We start from the raw sequence: 9,660 nt of genomic DNA on the forward strand, positions 1-9,660 counted from the left end.
TCTTAATGTTTGCAAACAGACTAGGCACAGTGAGCCACTATTATCAGCTGGAATGGTGGGGGTCCTCCTGAAATCCAAGTTCCCAGATGCTAGCCAAAGGCCAACTTTGCAAGCAGGCCTTTCTAAGGACAAGCAGTCAGGCCTGCTGTGTTAACCCCTTTTTATACAACATGTATCCCATGGGACTGCTCACAGGTCTGAAGCCGGGTACCTGAGGGTTACTGTAAATACTCAGTAAGAACATGATTACCCTTTGACCTTGTTCCCAACACAGACACAGATGAAAAGATGATGGATGAAAAGACCCCTGGCAGGGATTCCCAGGCAGTCTGTCACGGGGACGTGGTTCAGTGTGGTGGTGGCACATCCTGGAATATCATGCAGCAATTAGAAGCAATGAATTATACATACAGGTAGTAACAGGAATGGATCTGAAAAACCTAGTGCTCAGTGAAAAAAAGGTAAGAAACGGGATGAAATATATAACCCAATACCATTAATGTAAATTTAAAATATATACATACAGGTGCCATTTTTCTAAATTTCAGAAATAGGAAACCTAATCTGTGCTGTTAGAAGTCCGGATACAAATTACCCTTGGAGAGCTAGGACTGGAAGGGGGCATGAGGCACTTCTGGAGTGCTGGTCATGTTCTCTTTCTTGAGCGGGAAGCTGGTTACACAGGTGTATTCACCTTGTGAAAATTTATCCAGCTATGCACTTGTCATGTGTGCATTTTTATGTATGTATGTTACACGCTATACAACTTACATTAAAACAAAAACTATATTCAAGGAAAACAGCAATATCCATTTTGCAAGAGCATATATGAAGGAAAAGATATACATTAAAATCATTGTCTATGAGGCAAGGGGAGTGGGAGTGAGGAATGGAGATGAAATATACACATGTGCACGTGCACATATGCACACACACAACAGGCCTTATGTGGATCAATGTTGTTAATATGCACAAACAGAGGAGTATTATTAATTTGATCCTCTGCACCTGAGGTTGTTACCACACAAAATTGGGGTTCTCTTGCCCAAGGCACATAAAAAACCCTAATTATTATTGCATCAGCTTTTGGGAAAAGAAACGTAGATTTATTTTGTGAGATCGATCTGCAAAGAGACAGGGGGCATCTGCCCTCAGATCTTTCTCCCCAATCCAGGGCTTGGGGCACAATTTATGGGATGAAGGGCAATGTGGTCTGAAGTGTGGAGACAGATGATTGGAGGTAAGAAGAAGTGAGGTAACTGATGATCTGCAGAAGCGTAGTCAAGCTTCATGCCTCGTCACAGGATGTGTGTTGACAAAATGGCCGCCCATGATCCAAGCGTGGAGTTTTTAGCTCCTTGACGTCAAAAAGGTCACTTATCGGACATCTGCGCAGGCCTGGTTGATGGGTTGGTGGTCTCAACTGGCCTGAAGTGAACAAGGGGTTCTAATTCCTGAAAAACAGCTCAAACGTCCATTACCATGGTGACCCAGGCTCCAAGGAGATGTTATCTATAGGACCCTAGTGGGAGTCAGATAGCATATTGCCTAAACAGCGCAGTTAACAATGGGCAGGGGAACAACTGAAAGCTATAACCACCAGTAATTGCAAAAAGGAAAAAAACTTTAGTTACTAGCTACTTAATCATCAACGGCTATTTCCCGGTTTCACATCTACCCAGTTTCCTAAGGGATTAGTGACCCCCACCCCCACACACTCCCCAACCTGGAAGAGCTCTGGGGTTGCCTAGCAGTACTGAGATCCCAGAGGGCCTGCCAGCTTAGCTCTGGAACTGCGCTGGTCCACACTACCCTGAGTGACTCAGTGAGGAAGAAAGAAGCACTCTAATCAAATCTCCGGAAAGACTTAAAAGAGCTTTGCAAGTTCTTGCCCTTGAGCTGCACTGGAAACCCCTGGAGGGCTCATTAAAACACAAAGAGCTGGGCCCCACCCCCAGAGTTTCTGATTCAGTAGGTCTAGGGTGAGGCCAGAGAATTTGCATTTCTAACAAGTTCTCAAGGGCGGCTGCTGCTGGTGGTCCTGGAAGCTCACCTTGAGAACCACTGATGCTACAAAGGAGAAGTGTAGCTACCAGCCATTTCTGATTAGCAAGCTTTCCTCCTCTGGGGCTACCCCAGGTTCCAGAACAAATCTCAGCCCCGGCTGCTATCTAACCAGGTGGTGTGGCCTGAGAAGTGGAGCTAATCCCACAGACAATGGAGGAAGATTTGGGAAGGGGAGATATGTGGGGTTGGAGACATCAACATGCAACTTCTGCAACCAGACCCAACCTCCATCCTGCACAAGAGGCGATGGTCTGAGCTTTCAGCTGAGAAATCGGGGCCATAGCCAAATTCACTAGAGTAGTGGTCTCAGAGAAATGTGGGTGCACATCCAAGAAGGAGGTTCCCTCGGTAATTATGTGATGGCCCCACTCGAAGAAAGAACAAGTTACAGAATGGAGTGGTCAGTAGGGAGTCTAGCCCAGGGCTTCCTAACCTTTTCACACACCGAAAATGATAATATTTGCATTATTCAGTTGAGAGTCCCTGTAAGAGGCTTGGTAAAAGAAAAAACTATTACATTTCCTTTACAGCATAAAATTATGGGAATAAAAAAGGATTGGTGATGATATAAAACATGGAATTTGTATAAAATTCGAATAAAATTGTTACTGCACAAATTGGGGTTCTCTGCCTGATGCGCATAAAAAAAGCCAATTAATTACAGCATCAGCTTTTGGGAAAAGAGATCAGCTTTTATTCTGCAAGATCGATCTGCAGGGAGACAGGGGGCGTGTGCCCTCAGATCTGTCTCCCCGATTCAGGACTTGGGGCAAAATTTAAGAGGTTAGGGAGAACCGGCTGGCATGTGGAAACACTAGTGGGACAAGTTTTGATTGGTGGGCTTCAAGCATTTGTGATGAGGTTCTAAACTTTTATGATGGGGTTCTGAATGTTTTTGACGAGGTGGGAAAGGAATTTTAACACCAGATCTTCCAGAATGAGGGACCTCTCACTTCTGATAAGAGTCTGACTTGCAAGTTATGGTCGTGTCCCAGTCCTTGGGTTCTGTGAGAAGGAGGATCTTTGGTTGCTTCAGGTCATGATTTCTTCTTTTGCGCATGCCCTGGCTATGGGACTTTGCAGTTTTTCTGAAAGACAATCCTTAATCACTTTGTTGCTAAGAGATGGGGTCTGTTTGAACTGGCTCTAAATCGGCCCATGGTTACAAAACTACTATAAAATGTACAACCATCAGTTCTTGGGGCAGGCCTGCAGTCGGTTCCCAGCATCTACAGAGCAATGGCACTCTGGCTGGGAAGCTCTGCTCCAGAACCCACTGGCCCACAGAGCAGGAATCTGGCAGTGTTCCACCTGCCAGAGGCAAGGGACGAGCTGGCCGAGAAGTCCCTGTGTGGTGGTATATTGGTTAGCCATGGCTGTGTAACAAAACTTAGCTTAAAACAACAATGAGCAGGGCCAGCCCGGTGGCTCAGCGGTTAAGTGCATGCACTCCGCTTCGCTGTGGCGGTGTCCCACGTAAAGTAAAGGAAGATGGGCACGGATGTTAGCCCAGGGCCAATCTTCCTCAGCAAAAAAGAGGAGGATTGGCATCAGATATTAGCTCAGGGCTGGTCTTCCTCACACACACAAAAAAACCCCGAAAAAAACACAAAAAACAACAGTGAGCACTTATTATCTGACAAGAGATTTTCACGTATTGAGGTATATGGGGTAGCTATTCTTTTTTTTTTTTTTTTAATTTTTATTTATTTATTTATTTATTTTTTCCCCCAAAGCCCCAGTAGATAGTTGTATGTCATAGCTGCACATCCTTCTAGTTGCTGTATGTGGGACACGGCCTCAGCATGGCTGGAGAAGCGGTGCATCGGTGCCACCCCCGGGATCCGAACCCAGGCCGCCAGCAGCAGAGCGTGCGCACTTAACCACTAAGCCATGGGGCCAGCCCCTGGGGTAGCTATTCTGGTTCAAAACTGATTTGGCTTAAACTAAAGAAGACTGACTTATGGCCTATCAAATATACATTGTATGTCTGCTTTAACTATTACAGTAAAGAATGCACTCTCTTAAGATAAGAGTGCATACTTCCCCTCCTATGTAACACCCTATTGGTAACACCATATCAGTACTCCTAAACATAAGTTCCCTTTCCGGGACATCAGGGTCATGTTGACCTGTTAATTTGCAATTTGAATACTTCTTTGAAGCTTTGATGACTATGTATCCTGGGTGCGTTTAATGTGTGTTCTTTGTTCTAAAAAGGTATAAGACTGTACTGAAAACCATGCTTCTCCAGAACACTTTCTTCCTTTGTGGAAACTGCCTTCCCCAGATTATAATCCTCACTCTGGCTCAAGTAAAACTCACCTATCTCTCTTATCTATAGAATGGTTATTGGTTATTTTGCCTTGACATATCTTACAATGTCTATGGGTCAGGAGTCTGGGAGTGGCTCTCAGGGTGGTTCTGACTTGGGGTCTCTCATAGGGTTGCAGTAAAGCCTGGGCTGCAGTCTCTGAGGACTTGACTGGGGCTAGAGCATCTACTTCCAAGATGGCTGACTCATATGGCTAGCTGTTGGCAGGAGGCCTCACCTTCTTCGCCACATGGGCCTCCCCATAGGGCTGTGAGAGTTGTCCTCACAGCACGGTAGCTGGCCCTCCCCAGAACGAGTGATCCAAGAGAGAGCAAGGTGAAAGTTGCTGTGTCCCTTATGGCCTAACCTCAGAAGAAACGTACTGTCACTTCCGCAGTATCCTATTGGCTACACAGGCCAGCCCTATTCATTGTGAGTGGGGTGTATACAAGAGAGTGAACACCCAGAGATGAGGATCATTGGGGCCATCTTTGAGGCTTCTGCCACAGGTGGCCTCTGGGGTGGACAGCTAAGGTTCTGCACTCGTACTCTGGCCTGTGTGAACTATCCCTCTGGGCTATTCTCCTTCCTAAGCTCTGATTTTGTGCTTGCTTTACCAGTTAGGATTAGATGTGGCTGGTAAAACAGAAAACAAATAAGTGATTTAAACAAGATAAAGTTGATTTGTCTTTCACTTAAAAGCAGTCCAGAGATAAGCAGAACAAGGCTGATACGGTGGCTCCACAGGCATATGGCACTCAGGTTCTTTCTATCTTTCTACTCCTTCATCTTTAGGGCAGGACTTCCATGCCTCAGATCACAAAATTGTTGCTGGAATTGTATCATCACACCCACATTCTAGGCAGGAAGTAGGGGAAAGGCAAGGGACAAAAGACTTTTCCTAGAAACCTCACCTACCAACTTCCACTTACATCTCAATGGTCATCCCTAGATGCAAGGGAGGCTGGGAACATCATTTTCTATCTGGCACATTGCTACCTCCGATAATATCAGAGTACTGTTGGTAAGGGGGAAGGTGAGAAAGGGCACTGGGTACGCATGTCTACCACTTCAGCTGAGCAAGCTTCCCACAAAATAACTTAGTCTCCAAGGTTCCTTTATTCAGAACAGGAGGGCTCTTAATGGGGAACATGGATATTTCTGGTCCATGTAAACCTGTTTAGTGTAAAAGAACATGTCTTTCTTTAAGTCAATATAGTGGCACCTAGCCTACAGATCAGTTTGGGGGCCTTTGGATATTGCGAGACTGGATTGATTGTGGGGGTCTAGGAATCTTTTTCAGGGTGGCAGTCCTGGAGACTGGAGTCCAGCCCCTCAGGTGTGTCACTCAGCCAGCTCTCTTGTGTCTAGCCACCTTCCCAGGGCACTGCCACGAAGCAGAGCACCCCCACTGCTCACAGGATTGCCAACCTCTGTCCCTCCATCTGTCCTTGGGATTCTCTGCCCCCTCATACCCATTCTAAGGGATGCGCCTCCTTCCCTGCTCCTCCCTTGTCGCCCAGCAGGACCTCTTCAGTCAGCCCAGGCTTTTCCTAAACACTGGAAAGAGGACTTGCCTTGGGCAGCTCAGCTTTCATCCCTCTAAAGCTCCTGAGGCAAGTAACTAGACAGGCCTGGCTAGGCCTGCCCAGAGAGTGTGTCAAATAATAGTTCAATACATTATCCTGCTTCGAGTGATAGGTTGAGATCAAGCTGGTGTCAGTGCAAATAACCAATAACCATTCTATAGATAGAAGAGATAAGGTGAATTTTACTAGAGTTAGGCTGAGGATTATAACCCGGGAGAGCAGCTTTCACAAAGGAAGAAAGCGCTCTGGAGAAGCCTGGTTTTCACTACAGTTTTATGCCTTTTTAGAACAAAGAACATACATTAAATATGCCCAAGATACATGTTCATCCAAGTTTGAAAGAGATACTCAGTTGCAGATTAGCAGGTCAACATGACCCTGACGTCCAGGAAAGGAAACTGGTCTTCAGGAGTACTGGTACTGGTGTTGTAGGAAAGGAATTATGCACCCTTATCTTCAAAGAGTGCGTTCCTTTACTTTGAGATAATGTTTAGTGCCTTCTCTTCTTTAATGTTTAAAGCAGATGTACAGGGCTAGCCCTGATGGCCTAGTGGTTAAAGTTCGGCACGCTCCGCTTCCCAGGCTTGGAACCACAACACTTGTCTGTCGGTAGCCATGCTGTGGCAGTGGCTCACACAGAAGAACCAGAAGAACTTACAAGTATACACAACTATGTACTGGGGCTTTGAGGGTGAAAATGAGTAAAAACAAGGAGGAAGATTGGCAACAGATGTTAGCTTAGGGCAAATCTTTCCCTGCAAAAGAAAAAAAAAAGCAGATGTACAATGTATGTATGACAGGTCATAAATCAGGCTTCTTTAGTTCAAGCTGAATCACGTTTAATCCAGAATAGCTACCCCATATCCCTCAATATGTGAAAATTTCTTGTCACTGGGAATGCTAAAGAGCTTAAACTTTATTCTGTAGGCATGGGAAGCTACTGGAATTTTCTTGAGAAGGAAAGTGGCACGCCCAGATGTACATTTTAGAAAAATGCTTCTGGAGGCAGCAGGGAGATTGGACTGGAGTGGGGAGGTGCCTGCCAGGTTCTCACAGAGAAACAATGAGGCAGTCCCGATGGTACCTTTAAAGGGATTTTGGTTACAGAATTGACAGAATGTAGGGACATTGGAAGTGGGAGATGTCAATGCAAAATAACCAATAACCATTCTATGGATAAGAGAAATCAGGTGAGTTTTACTTGAGCCAGGGTGAGGATTATAACCCAGGAGGGCAGTTTCCACAAAGAAAGAAAGCATCTGGAGAAGCATGGTTTTCAGTACAGTCTTGTACCTTTTTAGAACAAAGAACCATTAAACCACATTAAACGCACCCAGGATACATATTCATCAAAGTTTCAAAGAGGTATCCAGGAGCAAATTAGCAGGTCAACAAGACCCTGTGTTGGGAAAGGGACTAATATGGGCGTTACCAATAGGGCATTATTGATAGGGCATAGGAGGGAAAGTATGCATTCTTATCTTAAGAGAGTGCATTCTTTACTTTAATGCTTAAAGCAGACGTACAATGCATGTTTGCTAGGCCAAAAGTCAGGCTTCTTTAGTTCAAGCCAAATCAGTTTTGAACCAGAAGTTACTCCATGTATCTCAATATGTGAAAATCTCTTGTCAGAGATGTAAAGAAAAGAGAGCGAAAAGTGGGCCTGCATTTTTTACCTTCAGTGGCTGGATAATGATTCCTAGCATTTATTGAGTACTTATTATACACATGACATTGTCCTAAGCACTTGATGTGCACTAATTCATTTAATCCTCCTGCAGTGGGCATAATTGTTACCACCATTTCCATTTTACAGATAAGGCAACTGAGGTCCCAAGAAGTTAACTTGCCCAAGGACACATAACTGGTAAGTGGAGGAGCTGGGATAAAAATTGAGGCAGTTTAGCTTCAGACACCATGCTCTTAATCATCATGCTCTGCCATAGCTTGCGACAGCCCTGGAGATGTCATTCATGATGTCTGCCAATTCTCAGCACCTTCTGAGTGAGACTGTCCCACCCACAGCAGCTGGAAGGTGTTTTTCAGTGGAACACCTGACTCCACCCTACTCCCTTAGCAAAAGCCAATTGGACAAGGGTGAGCACATGACCTGAGACAAGTAAATCCACTGCTGAATGGCATCCTATGAGGTGGCCTGCAAGAGAAGATGAGCCTGGACAAGATTTCCTCTCACTTGGGATTGAAAATAGGACACGCAGGGGGACTCATCAGTTAACTATGGGAGCAGAAGCTAAAAGGTCATGATGTGGGTAGGCCATGAGTAAGCAGAGGTTATGAGGGAACAGAAAGAATGAATGAGTAAGCAGAGGATGTGGTCATCAGGGAGAGAACACAGCAGATTGCCCAGGAGCAGGGGAGAAGCCATGAGAGGGCGGCCTGGAGGAGTCTCAGCTATTGCTATCTGGGCTCCTTTCTGCCTCTTGTGGCCTGACGAGGCCTTGAGGCCTGTCTCCCTGAACTACAGTTGACCTCACTGAGGAGTAACTGTCTCCTATAACCTAAAAACTCCCAATTAAACTGGAGATGTCAACAGAGACAGGCACAACAGGAAGAGGAGGAGCTGAGGAAGGAGATGTCCATGGGGGCTTTGAAAAGCTCTCACATATTCCTGGAAATCTGTGAACATACTGAAAAGCATTGAATTGCACACTTTAAATGGGTGAATTGTATGGTATGTAAATTATATCTTTTTTTTTTCTGGTGAGGAAGATTGGCCCCGAGCTAACATCCGTTGCCAATCTTCCTCTATTTTGTAATTTTATTTATTTATTCATTTATTTTCCCCCAAAGCCCCAGTAGGTAGTTGCACGTCATAGTTGCACATCCTTCTAGTTGCTGTATGTGGGACGCGGCCTCAGCATGGCGGGAGAAGTGGTGCCTCGGTGCGCGCCCGGGATCCGAACCCGGGCCGCCAGCAGTGGAGCGCACTCACTTAACCGCTAAGCCACGGTGCCGGCCCATCTTCCTCTATTTTGTATGTGGGACACTGCCAAAACATGGCTTGATGAGCAGTGTATAGGTCCACACCTGGGATCCAACCCCTCGAACCCCGGACCGCTGAAGCGGAGCAGTGAACTTAACCACTACGCCACCAGGCTGGCCCCTGTAAATTATATCTTAATAAAGCTGCTTAAAAAAAAGAAAATGCTTCACCACTTCATACTTTACACTGAATTTTCTGATTTTAAAAAATGTGCTCATTTGGTGTTGGAGAGGATGTAGAGAAAAGAGAACCCTCATACATTGCTGGTGGGAATGCAAACTAGTGCAGCCACAATGGAAAACAGTATGGAGATTTCTCAAAAAATTAAAAATAGAAATACCATACAATCCAGCTTTCCCACTAGTGGGTATTTATCCAAAGAACATGAAATCAACAATACAAAGAGATTTATGCACCCCTATGTTCATTGCAGCATTATTCACAATAGCCAAGATGTGGAAGCAACCCAAGTGCCCAACAACTGAGGAAGGGATAAAGAAGATGTGGTATATATATATACACAATGGAATACTACTCAGCCATAAAAAAAGACAAAATCGTCCCAGTTGCAACAACATGGATGGACCTTGAGGGTATTATGTTAAGTGAAATAAGCCAGACAGAGAAAGGCAAACACCATATGATTTCACTCATATGTAGAAGATAAACAAACACATGGATAAGGA

Source organism: Diceros bicornis, chromosome X, assembly GCF_020826845.1.
Source record: "Diceros bicornis minor isolate mBicDic1 chromosome X, mDicBic1.mat.cur, whole genome shotgun sequence".
Lineage (NCBI taxonomy): Eukaryota > Metazoa > Chordata > Mammalia > Perissodactyla > Rhinocerotidae > Diceros > Diceros bicornis.